The sequence below is a fragment of the Triturus cristatus genome, chromosome 6 (assembly GCF_964204655.1).
Source record: "Triturus cristatus chromosome 6, aTriCri1.1, whole genome shotgun sequence".
Lineage (NCBI taxonomy): Eukaryota > Metazoa > Chordata > Amphibia > Caudata > Salamandridae > Triturus > Triturus cristatus.
The window spans coordinates 926,520,571-926,540,550 of record NC_140589.1 but is presented as its reverse complement, the minus strand read 5'-3'; the positions used below and the strand labels follow the sequence as shown (position 1 = coordinate 926,540,550).

The window sequence follows — 19,980 nt, the reverse complement described above, 5'->3', positions numbered from 1 at the left end:
TTCCAATGCTAAAACTCTACTTTCGGACTCAGGATTACTAGTTTATTTGTGGCTGGTTTTAGGTTAGACCTGGGCAGTGCCCGCTGCTCTGTAATGCATGCTGTATTGAGTTAGGTACTTGAAGCTCCGCCCATCTTTTTCATTGGCTTGTGTCATTGTCCACTGTAAACTGTGGCTGTTCATTTCTCAAAAAGGCGTAGTTGTCCCTCCTTAGTACCACCTTGTCTCTTTTTGTAGCCTCCCATGGCAACACCCCCTAGGCCGTGTGTAGTTACTCGGAAGGCTTTAATTACAGCCTCTGAGCTCTATTTTTTAAAAATAGCTGTGTCCTGCCTTTCTGTGACACACAGCGCACTTCCAGTAGGGCAGTTCCGATGCCCCGCTTTTTCTTTAGTTATGGTAGTGCGCCTTCCTTTTATTCTCTCTCCACGGCGGGCTCGAAGGGTGACTTTCTCTTCGTCAAGCGCTGTTGCAGGACGCGCACAGTGAGACAGACACAAAGCACTTCAAACACGACATGCCAGATGCCGCGCTTTATCGTTAATTTTTGCGGCCCATTGTTTCATTTATTTTCCATAGCGCAGCTGCAGGGTGACTTTCACTTTGTCAAACACTGGCCCCGTAACCGAGGCACATCAATGCAGACCGCAACTACTTCTGCTGCTTCGGAGCGCTGTCGGAGTGCCTCACGTCAACATTATGCACAGCGCTGGCCCTGTCCTCGAGGCACACCAACATCTCCCGTATCAGCCATACTATATAAATACAGGTACTACGGGGTCAGAGCGATCTCGACTGCTGGCCCTTGCATTTATCTGGGTAGGGAAAGTGGGAGACCTGGTTTATTGCCATTCCGACCTCTCAGATTGTTCAACAACATTCCCTACACTGGAAGAGGTGACTGGGATACGTCGCGCAATAATCGCAAGTCACTACTTCTGTCATAGCAAAAAATGCCACTTTATTAAGACAGGTACATTTCATATCTCTTTCAAATCAAACAACTTTGTCAACAACTTGACAGCATAAATATCTTAAATTATCTCATAAAAACCCCCAACATTTTGCAAAATTTTTCCCCAAACAGCTCAATCCAAATTTTCTTGAACAAACCCCATGTAATTGCAAACCCTATTTTTCTCTTCCCCTACATATAGAACTACCTAAGTCCCGCCCCTTCACTTGTCTAAACCTATCAACTAACGTGGCCCGCTCCACTTGCGCGAAAAAGCCCAGCGGGAGACCGGCTCGTGCCATGCTACCCCTAGGGTCCCATCGCGCAATAATCACAAGCAACTACTTCTGCCATAGCAAAAAAGGCCACTTTATTAAGACAAGTACATTTCTTATCTCTTTCAAATCAAACAACTTTGCAAACAACTTGACATCATAAATATCGTAAGTTATCTCATAATACCCCCACCCTTTTGTGAAAATTTTCCCTAAACAGCTCAATCCAATTTTTCTTGAACAAACCCCATGTAATTGCAAACCCCATTTTTCTCTTCCCATCCCCTGCGTTAATCCTTCCCCCCCAGGCCTCCCGAGGGATGGATAAGGTCCTCTCCAGACTTTCCACCCCCAAAAAGAGCCACCCAGAAAAACCGTAGACTTTTCCTGGCCCCACCTTATAAATTGCTGAAAAGGAAAAAAATATCATAAAGTGTGATTGCACCAAAGGCATAAAGCATATCCCTAAGTTCCAACAAATAGGCCTGACCCAGCTGAGATAAGTGAACACCATCATCTCTAACTAAGTGCCCTTCAGATCTTGTAATGTTGCAATTGGACAAAACTTTAATCCCCTTTGCTTGATAATATGCCTTCATGGCCCGATTGAGTTTATGCCTGGCCTTTTCAACTGCAGCATGACTCCTTGCTCCCCTCAAATGTTTCCTAAAAATAAATTCTGTCCATATTAAGCACTTTACTGAACAATTGTTCTTGATAACGGCGAGGTCCAGCTTAACTTGTTTAATGAGAGTCAAACATGATAAAGACACCAAGTCGGTTTCCCCCAAATGGATGACCAGCATATCAGGGGGACCCAGAATGGAAAAAAGTTCAGTCAACGTAGGAAACAAACCCGCCCACCGCATACCACTTTTTCCCTTCCATAAAACTTCATGTCAGACACTTGGAAGTCCCTGGGATCTGCCATAAATTTGTTGTTCTGAAAGAAAAAAAAAAAAAAAAAAAAAAAAAAATCGCTGCCCACTTTATGAAGGAATGGCCCACTATCCAGGTGTTATTTTTTTCTGACAGGGGGCCCTACACACAACCTAAATGGAAAAAGAAACATTAGCAAATAGAAAAACAGAATAACAAATCATTTTCTAACGTAACAAGCACAACATGACGATTTCCAACTCCCAATCCACAGTATGTCAGCCCATGCTTAACCTAACCTTGCCGCTTCAGTAGCAGCGCCAATACGAAATTAATGAGTGCCAAACAAAAAAGGATCTTTTCCCAGCCTAACCAAAGCCTTCCTTAATACTGCTAGTGATGCAGCGCGGAGTGCAAAATCCCTCCCTACTGTCACGGACTAAAAGATCTCACACACGCACACTATCCATACATTCGCTGGTGGGGCCCATAACACCAACTCACACTCACCATTAGTCCGTGCAAGAGGCGATTATCCTCTCAAGCGCTGGATGATGAGGGAGGAAAATACCACTTTACCCTAATGAGCAATAAACCTGCAAACCCTTCTTATACTCACTAGGCCCTAGATTCCACATTTGGTATTTCCCTCTTAACCGGGACGGATCTGTTAGTTGCGGTTTTAAGTGAAATACTAATACTCTAATTAACCTTTTCATTAACACATTTCAATGAATAAACAACCCAACTCATTTCTGTAGATGTTCAAATCCAAATTTATATTAATATTGCAGATTAAATCATTCATTTTATCAAGTTGCTATTAATATTTACCTATTCTGGCTAAGGTCGTCCTCTATGTCAAATTTTGCAGTCTCGCACATCTATGCCCATCAAATTTAGCAGGTCAGGATTTTGGGCATTAATTCAGTCCGTCAAAGATTCAGGCTAACAGCTGTCCTGCAGTGTCACCGTCCTCTCCGTCAGCATATCATCAGGAAATCGAAGAAGCGACGCTCAACACCTCTCTATTCTATCATAATTTATAGTAAAATCAATATCAGAATGTATCAAAGTTTGGGCATCCGAGTTCGCTGATTGGACAATCAGGGATCATCCTTTTGGTTTCTCACGAAAGTGTCTTTTGGGTTATGACCCTTGTCAGTTCCGGTTCACACAACAGTCTTTGTTTGGAATACTTGGACGACGTCCCAGACTGTCCTTGAAAGGTACATGTTCATCTGGGGTCAGGTCCAGGCCACTGTGTATCTGCTATCAGCGCAGGCGCACTTCACCCAAGCCTTGTTCAGCGTTGGCAGTCGGGTTAGGCACCAAAGTGAGCCATCTTTCGGCGGGTCAAAATGGTCAACTTAAGCAAAGAAACACAAAACGTAATTAATACATAGAAATGACTAATTAAATGTTATTCCCTCGCTAATACCCATATGTGTGTGTATTTATCTAGCCAAAAGCAACACTCAATGCGGTTTATACTTACTAAATAAAGCACGAATCACAATTACATCACCAAAGCAACATATATCATGCAACATTCTAATTATCTATCATTAGTATGCGTCCGAAATTTAGTTCACGTAATTAATTAGGCCATGCAGATGCAAATCCCATGTGTATTTCGGTCATTAATAAGGTTGGTTAGTTATTTTCACATCACTCCAAACCATTAGTCCGATTATAATTAATTAATTAATTAATCTAATTAATAAAATGACATGCAAAATGGGGTGGGTATACAAAATTTTGCATAAACCGCTCCAGCACAAGCAAGTGAGAACTAGTAATCTTAGATCCATTCATGTGACAAAATATTACACCAGACTGGAACCAAACAAGATTGGTAAAAGTCTCCCACTCCCCCACTGGACAACAGCTCTCCACCCCGCTCCTGTTGAAGTGTACCCGGGTGCCCTTTCCTAACTGCTCTGTTTTAGATGCTCTTAACCAGATCCTAAGTTTTTGTTCCTGCAAGAAAATCTCATCACTACAAATGCCAGGGAGGCCCCAATAACTCAGAAACCCTAAAAGCACCAAAAAATAGCCAAATAATGCATAACCGGAAACGTCAAAACTTCCCACTCATCATAGTAACAGAAAGGGAACTGCACCTAAAGAAACTGCAATAACTTAAGTCACTGGTTCCCGTAAAGGAGATGTATGCCTCCGCTCCCTGCTGAGACCCTTTAAAACTTTCCTCAACAAAATACCTTCAACTGGGTCATATCCCCACCACAACTGCCCATAAAAGGAAATCCCAGCTAATTTTCCTGCAATAGTGGTGTGAGATAGGCCCTTGTTTATTAAATGCATTACAAAACCCCAAATCAAGTTTTCATTATTGAGCACCTTCCCAAATTGAAACAGCATTGCCATAACTTAGAAACTCCGTCCAAGCCTGGTGATAGCTTCTTCTGGTGGAGGAAGCTACTAATTTCTCTACTAGCTCGACGATCCTCAATCCCCCAACTCCCAAACGCTCTGTGGGATCGAAGTCTTGGTGAGGTCTGCCCTGGCGCTAAACTGTGAAACTTCTGCCAATGGAAGCGAGACAAAGCGTCTGCTATGGAATTATTAGTACCAGGAATATGTCTAGCTTTAAATACAATATTCAGTTTTAAACTCTGTAACATAAATGCCTGTAAAAGACGCAAAACTCTCAAGTCTTTTGCTCTCTGTTTGTTGATAAAATCCACAACCGCCATGTTATGGTTATGATGTTATGATGAGGAAGGAAAGCCCCTGACATTGACATAACCAGGCGCCTACAAAAGGTCCTGCCAGCCCTGTCCACTCTACATGCAAAATTCAAATAACCCAACAAACGCTGGACTTGCCTGAGTTCTAATTATGGCTGATCAATGACAGTTAGCAACAAGCATTGGCATAGCCAATAGGTCTCGCTTTTGGGACCTTATAAGTGTTTAGCCATGCAACAGTTGCATAACTAAATACTTATAAGGTCCCAAAAGCGAGACCTATTGGCTATGCCAATGCTTGTTTCTGTTTATTACTGCTCTGTAGTAATGGCGGCGCACGGCTGCCACCATTACTACATAGAAGTAATAAACAGGAAAAAAAAAACTGGCTCACGGAGAACATCAAAGCGGCCGTGAAAGTGAGGCGCGCACGCGCACATGCACTGTAGCTCTAGGCTACAGTGGTAGCACTTTTTTGAGCCCTCACAAAAAGTCTCACCAGACCAGCGCATGCGCTGGGTCAGGCGAGACCTAAAAAGGACCGAATTTCTCGGACTTTCTCTGCAGGCAATCTTACCATCATATCTATTGTATCAATATCAATTCCTAAAAAGGTTAGCCTTGTGCTGGGACCTTCCGTTTTCTCTGGGCCTAAAGGGACACCCAGTTCCTGCGCCAAGACTTGAAAACTTTGCAACGCCAAGCTACATTGATTAGTATGACCATAACCAATGAACATGAAATTGTCAAAATAATGGCACACCATAGTATGACCACTAAACTGGGTAAAGCACCATTGTAGAAAAGTGCTAAACGTCTCAAAAAGAGCGCAGGAAACAGAACATCCCATGGGAAGGACCTTGTCCCCATAAAAAGCACCATTAAAAAACATACTCAGGAGTTCAAAATCAGAAGGGTGTATAGGCAAAATCACTCTGCTATTTCTGCCTCAGCACCCACTGACGTCATCAACTTCAAGACATCATCAACTGAAGCATAAGACACACTGGCGTCCGATGGAGAAATAAAGTAATTGATGAACTGATCCTCCGGCCAGGATAAGTGATGAATCAAGCGATATTACCCCACCGACTTCTTGGGTACTACTCCTAGGGGGACACGGTCACATTTTTTAAAGGAGTCTGTAAGAAAGGACCAGCTACTCTGCCAGCTTGCACCTCTGAATTAACTTTCTGCTGCACTATCTGAGGAAGTTCCTTAGCAGATTTTAAATTATCTGCCCATCTCCTCTGCCTAGGCCCTTGATATCCAATTTTAAAACCTTCTCTGAAACCCCAGTACATCTTAGCAGCAGCCTCTACGTCTGGATATGAACTCAACCATTGTTCTAAAACCTCAAATCTAATTGGGGTATGTGCCCTTTGGTGGATATTGAAATACTGAACCTCTCCCCCTCTGGAATCTCGCCTGATCACCAAACTTGGAACCCGCGAAGCATTGAGTGAGTGGATGTTTTACACCACATTGCGAGCAGTCGTGTTTGTAACGACAAAACTGTGAGATACAAAATCCTCTATTAAAGTTCCAGCAGGCTCCTGAAACCAATGGTTGTCCTCTCCCATACCAACCCGCCCCAGCCTGGGCGGGACGGGGTTGACCGGCAAACCCCTTACCGTGTGTTGTGGCTGGTGAGTGAGTAGAAGACATCTATTGAAGCCACAGTTCGGAATCTACATCCCCCCATGGCTTATCATGAAATATACTGATCCTTGCTCTGAATTCTTCATCATAGCTTAACCAGGCATAACCACCAAAATGCATTATGGCCTTGCGAATGATATCCATATATTTGAACATAGCTACTGCCCTATCTTGGTGACGTTCGCAATATATGCTCGCATAGATGAGAAAAGCTGATGTCCAATTTTCAATGGTTTTGGGAACCCTGAGCCTTTTAGCCAGCTCCCATTCCTCTTCCTTAGATCCCTCCTTAGCCTGGATGTCCCTGTGTAATAATTTAAAAACATCTACAAACTCATGCTTCCAAATTCTGTTTCTTGTTCTGTCTGAAATGTGTGATCCCAAAGGCAGCGCAATACCCATATAAGGAAGCTTCTCATGGATATTCTGATCTTCTTCCTTCTCGTCTTTATCAGAATGAGCTATCTCCACCACATTCATTAGCTGAATCATAGAAGTCCCATCTATCAGACCACTACCTGTATCTGTAACCTGTGTGCCTGGATTCAGTAATACAACTTCAGGTTGCGAGACCACGTCAGCATTAAAAAAAAACTCCCCCACACCAATAGAACGTGTTTTATTTTCTTTGTGGTCAGATTGATGCCACGTGTCCCACCACTGTGTCTTACCTGTCGGTAGCTGAGGTGAATGTTTGTGAAATTCCCTAGGATTGTCCCGCTGTCGTGGGCCGCTCAGCCGATCTCGATCCGTTGTTCGGTCCGCTCTGGACTTCTGTAATACACTAAACACATTTGTTGTCCCCAACAATCCCCTTTGCACCCCACTGTTTAGATGTGAAACCGTTAGGGGTTCAGAACAATCCCCCTGCCTCCACTCCCCCTCCTCCATTTCATCACTGTCATCCCCATAATTTAGATTGTGGTCATGCATATCCAACTCAGCATTACTCACTCCTGGCTTTTCCCCATCACCCACACCCCCATCATACGACCTCCAGTTATGCGCTGACATTCGCTTCAAATGTCCAGCTGATGAAAGAACATCCGCGCGTGATCTTCCTTGAGTTTTAGTCTCACAAAGTGAAGCCGCATCTTGCTCCGCTGACAAAAATCCGGGTTCACAAAACTCGGATATTATTGAAGAAAAAAACTGTGCCTTCAAGCCGCAATTGCCTGAAGGAGGCGCTATACCCAGTCTCCCTTCCATCCTCCGTAACGCCGTGCCACCTGACGCTGCTGAGGGGGCTACTTCTGAGTGTGCGACCCAAACCCACTGACCAGACTTTGGACCTAAGACCGAGTCAAAATATGAAAGGGGGTGGGAAACAGGATTGCAATTATTAGAAAAAACAAAATCTCCCCCAGGAACAACTCCTAACTGTGAAACATGTGAATCACCCTGACAACTGTGAACACGTGGGACCCCAACATGTTCAACTTCATAGCCAACATTTTGATCCATCAACAAGTATTCATCTGACCTTGATACCTGGCCAGAATCACCAAACACAGGTACTGTGTCAGAGAAAGCCTGCACTTCAACATGTTATCCTTAATTAATGCTGCCCGCCCACCAGGAAATAATATCCCTGAATTAACTCCACCAAGAGGGGTTGCAGGAATAACTGCGGCAGGAGGAGCCGGTAACTTAATGGACTCCGAAAAGCCCTCCTCCCCGCTGTCACTGGAATATGCAACAAGTGAGGAGGACCAGCGAGAAAGTTTCTTGTGGGGCGTGATGTTTTCTTTATTGTTAACCAACTTTACGCTCTCTAAAACATTACGAGCTGTCACAGCCCCCCGGCCTTGCATTGCAGGAGATGGGCTTGCCCGCCTACGCAGCCCTGAAGAAGAAACATTAGTTTTAAAACCCCTCCCCCTCTTCTGCCCCCCGCGGGAGAGAGACACAGCGAGCCTTGCCCTGGAAGCTCCACGCCCCCTGGCCGACAATGGCTTGGCCAGCCTACCTCCTCGAGAGCTTGGTAACAATTGCAGCTGCTCCGCGCCTGACATCTCCAAAGGAGCAACAACGTAAGTAGACGTGCCAGCAACCGGCCCTGAGAGGGGATGCTGGGTGGGTGTGCGAACCGAAGCTTTCTTTGACGCTAAGGTATGTGATGCATTAGGGGGCCTAGCCTGTGCCGGTAAGCAGGCGCCAACTGCCTCAGCCACCCCTTTCGCCGCCTTATGTTTCGGGCGTTCAAAGCCCACCCATGCCTCCCCAGGGACACCAGGCTGTAACAAACCCTCCTGCCCAGCTTCGCAAAGAACACGCATTGCTTCGCGAACAGCAGTGTTATTTGACATTATTAACAAAAGGAGACCAATTGGAGGAAATCCCCGATATGAAGTACCTGACAGAAAACTATTTCAACAAAGTCCTACTACCCCTGGGGCACTGACGCCACAATGAGAGTCTTCCCGCCAATACATATAGAACTACCTAAGTCCCACCCCTTCACTTGTCTAAACCTATCAACTAACTTGGCCCGATCCACTTGCGTGAAAAAGCCCAGGGGGAGACCGGCTCGTGCCATGCTCTCCCTGGGTTCCCATTTAGCGTGATTACCGTAAATGCTCTAAAAGGAGCCCTGCTGATTTTTTTGCGCACTGCTGTATCTGTGAAAAAGCGTATCCTGTCACTAACGTAATCTTTTTTTTTTCTTCTTTAAACAGCATATTACTCTTGTTTTATATGTACTTCTGACCTCTGCTCACTCAGGCAGCTGTTTGGTCACTAACAAGTAACAGGTGGTTATATGCATGAAGAGTCACTGAAAAGATTTACAACTCTCTAAACATTTTTTGAGCCTCGATAAACAGGCTTGTTTAGGAGAGTGCAGTCACTTACCAGTAAGTACATGGTTAAACATGGAAGGAAAGAAACCAGAAACAGCAAAAAAATAAAACTTCTCTGTACTTTTTTGCAGCTGCGGGCGAGGCAGCTGCTGCCTAAGTGAAGAGCTGTCTTTCCTGTTGCACTGGAACTTGTATTTTTAAATTCAACGATACGATTGTCTGTTCCAACCTCAGTGTGCTCAGGACATTTAGAGATGAGCATCCCTTTTGGAATAGGATTGCCACATAATGTCATGGGTCCGGTCCGGCCATTTAACAAATCATTTTATAATGGGATTTGTAGTTTTGCTTTCATTTAATTAGAGTAATGAATTTTGAATCACTGTGCTGCCGTCAGTGAGTGTAATCACGAAAGCAGATGTGGACAGGCACTGTGGTTATTGGGGTGCCTGTGTGGAACAGGGATGGTGAGAGATCAGGGCACTACCCTAGCCTAGTTGCCTAGCTCACTATTCCCTTCACCCAGCACTGGTATTTTTAGTGAAACTTTGTATTCTAGGACATGTAGTTTCGCTTTTCACACAGAAGGTGTCTTTTTTATTTTATTTGTATATCATACATGTTACTTTTAAATTGCATCGGAGCATCCATTTTTTTCTTTGATTAGGGAAGAATGGTGCAGGCCACCAACTTGGAGGCCTGAAAGTCCCACCATGCTGCTTGCTGGCTCAGAGCCCAAATTAGCTTCATATGTTACATGTGGGATATGGGACCACATGACAAAAAAGCCTGCCCCATTCCTGTGAGTCACTCTGTTTCTTGACTAGCAGTTTTGTGACTGATGCGACAGACAACGCGAGAGTGGGAGGAAAGACCGGAAGAGAGGCGTATGCGGTCAGAAAAATGGGGGAAAGGCGATTTAGTGTCTGAGTATACTGGGGCTATCGGAATTATGCAATTTTGCGGACACTGTGTTTTCTGTATGGTTATGGATTTTCTGGAGTTGGCATACAATTAATCATCTGTTGATTAACCAATAGATTTATTATATTGTAATTTAGTAAATCCTGCCACATAATTTGGTTCTCCTTTTCCGCGTAATTCCAGTGGTACTGAATAAGACTTAGTGTTCATGCACTATGCAAGAGCCAGATTTACTGCTAACAGAAACTCATTTAATATTTTAAAATAGTGAAAAGTGTAATTTGAAAACTGAACACCTGTGAAGCAGCATTTATCAGAGGATGGGCAGGGATAGGCAGGGAGAGAACTGATGACTTCAGCTAAAGTTTCAAGCTGAAAATTTCTAGTGTGATTGTGAACAATTCACATGGTTGATCTGCTATGTTTAATTAGTAATGTTATAGGAACAGCAACCTGAATGAAAGCTTTGCTGTATAAGGCTTCACTGTTAGTTCGCATAACCTGAGAGATAGCTCTGTTTTCTGTGGCCTGAGACTCTGGTATACTGGCGCGGTTTGAGATTGTAATTATTTTTACCACCAAATGGAAGCTCAGCAGTCCGGACCTGTACGATCTGTGTAGAATAAGTCATAGATAGCACAACTGTTTATTGCCAAAGCCTACAGGGTTTATCACCCGATGTATAGGTCTGCGGTCTAAAGCAACTAACCAAAGATCTGGGTAACCTAGGAGTTCTGTTTTTTACAGGCAAAACCTATACGCACTCTGTTACTCAAGAGATAGCTGTGCTGTGTAAGTCCTGAGCCTGTAGCGTATGTATATAATGATACGCAAGGGATAGCCCTTCTATGTAAGGGCTGAGCCTACAGTGTTTGTATACACTGTTATTACAATGATAGCTCTTCTGTGTGAGGCCTGAGCCTGTAGTGTTTGTATAACGTGTTACTCAATGGATAATTCTTCTGTGTGAGGCCTTAGCCTTTAGCGTCTGTTTATAGTCTTACTAAAGGGATAGCCCTGCTGTGTAAGGCCTGATCCTGTACTGTTTGTATATACTGTTATCACAAGGATAGGTCTGCTGTGTGAGGCCTGTAGCGTTTGTATATAGTGTTACCTGGAGAATAGCTCTGCTGTGGGAGGTCTGTAGTGTTTGTACATAGTGTTACTCAAAGGATAGCTTTGCTGTGAAGCATGGGCATGTTGAATTTATATTTAGTGCTATTGCAGGGATAATTCTGCTATGCGGCCGAAGCCTGTAGCATTTGTATATAGTGTTCCTCCAGGGATAACTCTGCTGTGTGAGCCTTGAGCCTGTGGTGTTTGTATATACTGTTATCACAAGGATAGCTCTGCTGTGGGAGGCCTGCAGTGTTTGTACATAGTGTTACTCAAAGGATAGCTCTACTGTGAAGCATGAGCATTTAGCATTTCTATGTAGTATTATCGCTGGGATAGCTCTCCTGTGAGGCCTGAGCCTATAGTGTTTGTATATAGTGTTACCCTAGGGGTAGCTCTACTGTGTTAGGCCTGAGCCTGTAGCATTTGTATAACCTAAGATTCATATGCTGTTTAAAAGTTAACTCTTGTAAGAACTGTGTAATTTGAGGGATAGCTCTGCTGTGTGAGGCCTGAGCCTGTAGTGTTTATGAAACCTAAAATATATGTCCGCATCTTAAAAGCTGACTTTTGTAAGATCTGTGTAACTTGAGCGATAGATCTGCTGCAGGAGATTTGAGCCTGTACGTTTTTGGTCACCCAAAGCATAGCTGTGGTGTGAGATCAATGAGCTTGTAGGGGATACTGCAGCTTTCTAAATTCAGAGCCTCGTGTTCTATGTAAGGATGTCAAGAAGCCCATTAAAATCCCATTTTTGCCTATTTTCTTTTGCTGTTTGTGTGAGCAACAGGCAGTGGTTTTTGGTCCCGGTTATAACACTTGACCAAACATATGAAATTCTGCACAGATCACTTCAACTCCCTATGCCTAAAATTACAAATATGTGTAACTTGGAACTGTTCTTGAATTTCCGCATTCACTTCTGGTCACTGTAACCATCGGGTGCTTTAGCGCTAATGTCCCGGTTTATTAGTGCTTAGGGTATTTCTATACTATAGCATTATAGGTGCTGAGGATAGAAATAAAATTAAGTTTTTTAAATTTCTTTATACATTTATTTATTTACTGTACTTGTAGAGCACAACAATAATCCCAGAGGGATATCAAGGCGTGAAAATACATAAGCCCTCCTTAGTAATGGTTGGAGCTTGAAAGGTAGCTTTCATGGGCTGAGGTGCTATTGCAGAGATCTGCAGACCCCTGTAGGCTAGAGGTTAGAATCTCAAATCTTAGAGTGTGGTGTGCATGATATTACATCTGTTCAATTTACCATTTGCTCTAATCAGACTGCCAGCCTTTTAAGTGAATCCAGCCTTAGGGGAACATGTGAGCTGTTGAAGCCCACACTATGATTCTCTCTGCAGCATGGACCTAAGGAGCTGTGCTGTCAAGTTTTAAACCCTGTAAGCTTTCTCTGATTCAGCTGCTAACATATGGGACATCACCGAAGAGTTCAGAATTTGCCCTCATACCACTCTTTCAAAAAGGGATAAAACTATTGCTTACAAAACATAAAATGAATCCTGTAGTACGACTTTGCATTTGTGGCCTTTAAAACAAACTAAACCGTTCTAGTCTGGTAAAATTGCTGAAAATGTATAAACCAGATTTCAGGCCCAGCAGATGCTTCTGCATTCCTGAGAGAGGAATGCCCATAAACTGTTATCTGTGACGACGTATTGTCTTCAATGAGAGCTATTCATAAATTGCACATACACAATCTATGAAATTAGTCAATAATATGCAGCAATGGGTTATTTCCTGAAAAAGTAACATTTGAGTCCATGGGCCTGCAGGCACTCAAACCCATCAAATTAACCCACAATGTCTCATTGAACAATTACAAGTGCTGCAGATTAGATGTCGGCGAGCCAACAAATTAACAGGAGAGCCAGAGCCGAACCAAGGGTCTGGCTCGGATCTTAGAGCCCTGAAAATATTTGCTATGTAAAACATACAGCAAACATCATGTAAAAATATGAGTATCTTCAAAATTTGTATCTCTTTAAAATGTGGAGGCTTTGAAGTTAATACTGCACGTTACAGGCTGCACTAAGAAGTACTCATTAAAAGTGATAGTTTTATACAACTGGTAGCCTGAACTCACATATTTGAAAGCACTTTCATAGGCAAAAACTTAGAAAAGAGTTTTGGTGAAATAAAATATTTCCCTCAGATCACACAGTGTAAGCAGGGAAGCGACGATATATACAGGGCTTCTGTTTCCACTTTGTTCAACACAGCAGAAAATGGGCATTTATTTGTCTTTCCATATGTCAAGGCTTTGTTTTTACCTCTTGGTTAATTTTTCTCCAGTTTTTAAAATATAGTGCAAACTTAACCCAAAGGTATTGGACCACTTTATTTACATAATATGCGCTAGCTACATTTCACAGGGTCACATGCGTTGTTTATAGGCACGGGGCAGTCAAATGATTTGCCCAGAATCACAGGATGTTGTTAAGCCAACGCTGAGACTTGAATCTTCCATAGTCAACCAGTCTGACCTTAACACCAGATCTTGGGGATAGGACTAGAGAGGCAGGCAGAAGCCACATTATAGCTAGGCTCGTTATGGGCTTGAGGTTCCAGCACCTCGAGCTGAGCCAGAATTCAGGCTCATGCCTGGCTCAAGTTTTCAGTAGCTCGCCCACCTCTACCACAGATAACAGTTTTATAAGGGTTTGGGGAGGGGAGTGCCTAGAAGGAGCCTATATCTCAGCCAACACAATTTTCACCCAAGCATCACAAACTATTTCGAAATTTGTAGCTAAAATGGACCCATTGTAGCGAGTCACATTTGAGTTGCTGGTCGCAGTATTGTGTGGTAAAAGGTACTACTGAGGTGGAACATTTCCACATGCGGTGTTAGCATGTTAAAACATCAAAATAGTGAAGTAATAGTGTCACAGAATGTGATCTATAATGCCGCATAATTTGCTTTTTAGGTCAAAGCTGGGCAGCGCATGTGCTGCTCTGCGAGGCATGCTGTATTCAGGTAGGGACTCGAAGCTCCGCCCACTCTCTGCCCATATTTTTCATTGGCTTGTGTCATTGTCCACTGTAAACTGTGGCTGTTCATTGGTCAATAGACTTAGTAGTCCCTCCTTAGTACCTCCTTGCCTCATTTTGTAACTTCCCATGGAGACACCCACTGTTACGTGTGTTGATGCTCTGTAGGCTTTATTTACAGCCTCCGAGCACTGTACATGCTCTCTCCTAACGTTTTAACATTTTTTATAGCACGGGTCCCGAATGCATTTGCAAAATAATAGGTCTTGCATTTGCGAGAGTTTAAGCTATTGGCATTGTAAATGACAATGCCTTTTATTTATCTGTTTTAAAAACAACACATAAATAAAAGGCATTGTCATTTACAAGGCCAATAGCTCAAACTCTAGTAAATGTGAGACCTATTGCATTGTAAATGCTTGTTATTTGGTCTCACGTAGGCTGCGCATGCCCTGTTTCTCGAGACATGCTGTCAGGGCTGGCTTTAGCGCATGTGGGACCCGTTGCGACAACTGTTTTTGGCGTCCCTGCACCCCTTGACCGCCTCCTTAGATTCTCTCACTACCACCAGGCAGAATGGCCCTCATCTCTCCAAGCATAAATTATTGCTAAACACAGTGCCCCCCTGAGGTCAGCGCCTCCTCCACAGGTCAGCGCCCAGTGCGGCTGCACCAGTCGCACTGCCCTAAAGCCGGCCCTGCATGCTGTATCTACTGAATGAGCTTTCAGCATGCCCATCCTTTAAGAGTCATTCCTTCATGTGCCTTTCACAATTCCTTTGTTTTCTTTGGTGAATAGTTTACATTTGTCCCTCCTTTTGCTGTTTTTGTCATGCCCAGGAGACTGGCCCTGTTGCATGACTCACTTCACTAAGGGCCAAATAAGTTAGTTTCGGCACACTACTGTGTTTTCTTTTTTGCCTGCACTTGTTTGGCTTTCCAAACACGCTCACCCTAGGGCTGCATTCATGCCCTTATCTTGTTTACCAATGTCTTTGGTTTCACAAGCGCTTTTTCAGCCTCAGGATATGTTGTTTTTCATACTATGTGTAACCACAAAACCCAGAGGAGATCTGGAGTCAGGGAACCAGAGGCACGGGGTACTAGGAGTCGGTAGCCTCCAACATATAATGTTTAGCACAAATGGGGCCGCTCCCAGTTAGGTGTCCTAGGTGCTACAGTTTTTTTGATTCGTGAGTGCAGGCATCTCACAATATGTGAAGGACTGGTCTCACATACCACCTGGTGTCATGCTTCATCATTGACCAGTCCTCGCCCTCTAAAAACTTGGTTTGGTACAGGGCGGGCATACACCCGACGACAGGGATGCACTTCTAAACTAAGTGGGGGCCCTTACAGACAAAAAGTGAGTTAAAAGGCCATTATAGATGTCAAATTAATTTTAATGTGGCTGGCATCTATATGGTTATTAAAACAGGGTGATCGGTGTGTTGGGGATTCTATTGTCACCCCACCGAAGTCAGTGTGGTCGACAAGTTTCTGCCAATTGGCCCAGTAGGTTCCGTGGCATTCCATGTGAATAAATGGCGGGCTCCACTCTTACCAGACTGTGGTGAGAGGGTTCCACTGTGTGGGGTTATCAAGATCCCACTCCACTATGATGCAGCCTGTATCTATAGCCTGAAAGAAAGAACATAGAAGTGAAAAACGTACAGTCCATATTGTACGTATTGCACAAAAACGTGATAACACAGTGAGGGTGACAACACACATGCCGCCATGCGTTCTCTTCAGGATAGAACCATAAGTTGTAATCTTTAACCTATGGTGATGGTGAAAAAGTGCGTGGGTATTTCTACACTCAAACAATCGATTGTATATCAAGTGGACTAAGTATTGCCCCAGTGATCGGTGAAAAATATGCCAGGTCAAAGTGCAACTTTGCACTATCACTTGCATGGCAATTCTGGAATGCCAAGTATTTGTAAAAAACATTACAAATTAAGAGAGGTCACCTGACTATTAAAAGAGCAATACGAAATCGTAAAGCTCAAGGCATCAAACAGGAATAGGCGGGGAGGAAGGAATTAGGGCTGACAGGAGATGTAGAAAGATCTTACACCATGGATCCTAGTGGGGGGCGGTGGCTTGTAGTCACACGCTAGGAGATTAAACACAGCAATTACAATAATATCAGTGCGAGTTTGTTACCTTAGAGTTGCGAAGATTCTCACAATTACTTACTACGCCAAAGCCAGATGCCTGTTTGGCACCTGGTACTACCCGTGATCCAGGACCCTGAGGATAAAGGAGTTCAGGACGGGTGTGTATAAATACCTAGGGCCTCATGTAGGTAGCCAAATACCGGTCGGTAACGGCCGATTTTCGGTAAATATGCCGTTACCGACCGGTATTCAGACAAGTGAGATGTAGGAGTCCCAAAACCAATTTTCGGTAAATATGAGGCGGTAAATACCGATTCATATTTACCGAATTCCAAAATACCGATTCAGAGTTACCGAATACATAATTAACGAATCGGTAAATATGAAGTGGTAAATACGAAGTGGTAAAAATGAAAATGACATGTAGGAGCACTCGGTAATTAAGAAATCCAAGAAAATCGGTAAATTAGAGTCGGTAATTAACACGGATTGAAAGCAGGTGGTAACCATCAACAATGCATATGAGCAATCCCAAAATGCTACAGCGTGGACAACATGGCCGCTATGTACGTCATTGCAAGGCGCCTACGTCTACAGGCAGCAGGACTGAGGGTGTGGCGACGGGAGGAACAAATCTACAGACAGCGCATCACACTATTCCAGCTGACTGATGCAGAGATACATGAGAGGTACAGGCTAGACCCCGAAACCATCATGGACTTAATCAGGGACCTACAGCCACTCCTGGACCATCCAATAAGAAGGGCGCACGCCATACCCCCACATGTGCAGGTGCTCTGCAGCCTACATCTGCTGGCATCCGGCAGTTATCAGGTGGTGATAGCTGCGGTGGGTGGGGTATCCCAGAGTTGCCTGTCACGTTTCTTCAGGAAGTTCCTGGATGCCATGATGCAGAGAATGCACCACTACATAAGCTTCCCAAACACACAGGCTGCACTGCAGAAAACAAAAACAGACTTTTATCACATGGCACAGTTCCCCCATGTCATCGGCTGTATTGATGGTACACACATCCCAATCTGTCCACCAGCTGATACAGAGCACATCTACAGGAACAGGAAGTCCACCCACTCCATCAATGTGCAGGTGATCTGTGATGCAGGGAACATCATCACAGATGTTGTTGCAAAGTTTCCTGGGAGCACCCACGACTCTTACATCTTCCAGAATAGTGGGATCTACACACGACTGAGTGCCGGAGAATTCGGAGAGGGATACCTGCTAGGTAAGTAACAGTGACGCCCCTTGAAACCTGCAAATCATAGTGCATAGAGGCATGTTACTGATGGTTCCCTTTTACTCATCCAGGCGACAGTGCATATGCATGCCGGTCATTCATCCTCACTCCCTACCTACACCCAGCAACCCAGAGTGAGAGACGATACAACGTGGCACACAAAACAACACGCAATGTGGTGGAGCGCACGTTTGGACTACTGAAGAGCAGGTTCCGCTGCCTGCACAAGAGCGGAGGCGCACGCCAGTACAAACCCATCACCTGCTGCAAGATTATTGCCACTTGTGCAATGCTGCACAACCTTGCCACGAAAAAAGGTACAGATGTGGAACTGACATATTTTGAGGACAACGAGGATGAGTCAGGCCAGCCAGAGGGCAACGCAGCTAGAGTGCCAACTGCAATCGATGGGAGAGAGAGACGGGCAGATATCACATGCAACTATTTTTGAGTAAGTAAGGGGACACAGCGAGTTTTGAGAAGTCCTGACGTAGTTTTAATGTGGCACCACGCCATGAACACATGAACAGGCCAATCTGGCAATATACCATCTATACAAGGAGTATGTCCAGGGTTACGTCACCCAATGGGAAGTGGCTAAGCAGGGCTACATCAATGTTTGCGCATACGCGCTGCAGTGGTGGATTGCACGGCCTGTGCATCCTCACTGGAGCCAACCCCAAGCCGCCTGCTGCTCCTGCGTGCTTCTGGGACGGGGGGTGTGATGCTGCTGCTGGTGTCGATGCTCTCCGCAGCATCCCCTGCAGCAGTTGTCGACGCCTGACTAGTCAATAGCACCCCTAGTGCACTTGTCACCTGCACCATCCCCCGAGACAGGTCGCTGCAGCACTGTGTTAGGCCCTCCTGCATCGTCACAGAGCGCCGGCACAGTAGAGAAGTCGCAGTTGCCAGACGGTTGAGTGCCCTGCTGGTAGTGTCCCTTCTCTGGCGTTCCCGGCGCCGTGCTTCGATGTCAGCATCTAATTTGCTGCACAACTGCTGGATTGACTGGGACATGTCCCGAATGCCCGCAGCCATGCCGCTAATGTTGGTGTCCATGTTGACTAATGTTGTCTTCATCACCCGCATGTGCCTCTGGACTGACATGACTGCCTTTGATTGCAGGCGCTGTTGCTTCAACATTTGGCCCTCGAGCCCCAAGAAGACACCATGGCCGTCAGTGGGTGCTGGTGGACTCTGGACACGCGACCTGCGGCGCCCTCTTGCTTCCGTCTGTGCTGCCTGTGAGGTGTGGGGCACAGTGGCATGGCTCCCTTCCTGGGGCCCGGTGCGGTCTTCTGGGCCCATGCTGTCGTCTGACGAGGTGTCTAAGGCTCGTAGCCTGGCTGCTGGACGCCTCCTCATTCTCACACCTGCAAGCGGAGATGTGGCCGGTGATTCGAACATGAGTGGCGATGCTGGCTCTGGTGGTGGTGATGCTGGCTCTCGGTGAGGTGATGCTGGCTCTGTGTGCGGCGAGGCTGGCTGTGTTGGTGGTGCGGCTGCCAGTGGGCCTGCTCCCTGGTCTGAACTGGTGCTGGCTAGAGGTGATTTATGTGGCCGGTGTGCCGTCTCTCCTGCAGCATGCCCTGTCCTGCATGATGTCACATCTGTGGACAGAAATACAACATTGGCTCAGTGTCCCCGAAGGGCTGCATTGCATGCGTCACAATAAATCATTTCACATTCCAATATGTCCCCTGTCTCCTTGTGCCTCGAGTGCGTGACATGCCTTGTTGCCCTGTAACATTTACGTCATGGTTAGTGTTGCCCTGACTACATCTCCCGGAATGCATTGCCTGTCTGCACTGACACGTGTGGACTGCAGTGTGATTCACGTTTCACAATGGGGGATGTGGGATAGGGGTAGGGGGGGCTACATTGCTGTGCTTTCGTCTTACCTTGGTGTGTTGCGGCTCTGGCAGAGCTGTCGGCGTCCCCAAGACCCACGACGCTCTCTTGCTCGATTGTGGCCGCCACCAGCTCCTCCAGTTCGGTGAGGGCAGGTGCCCTGTTGGTTCCATCTCCGGTCTGGCTGGCCTCCTTCTGGATGTCGCCCATCTTCCTCTTGGTTACAATCCGGAGGTCATACCAGCGCTTTTTGAGGACCTCAATGTCCCTGTGGGTCACTCCCACAGCATTGACCTGCGCCTGGATGGCCAGCCATATGTTGCGCTTTTCGGCCTCAGGCACTTGCAGGGATTGCCTTCCAAACAGCTTCTGGTGCTGCTTCACCACCTCCTCCACCAGCACCTGGAG

At 45.3% G+C, this 19,980-nt stretch overlaps 1 long non-coding RNA gene across 1 annotated transcript; it reads left to right on the top strand.

Annotated features, from left to right (window-relative positions):
• The first annotated feature begins 8,390 nt into the window (after positions 1-8,390).
• Positions 8,391-19,413, top strand: LOC146820802 (uncharacterized). The gene is made up of 2 exons (XR_014962624.1): positions 8,391-8,518; positions 18,847-19,413. It is a non-coding gene; the product is annotated as an uncharacterized LOC146820802 (long non-coding RNA).
• The last annotated feature ends 567 nt before the right edge of the window (positions 19,414-19,980 follow it).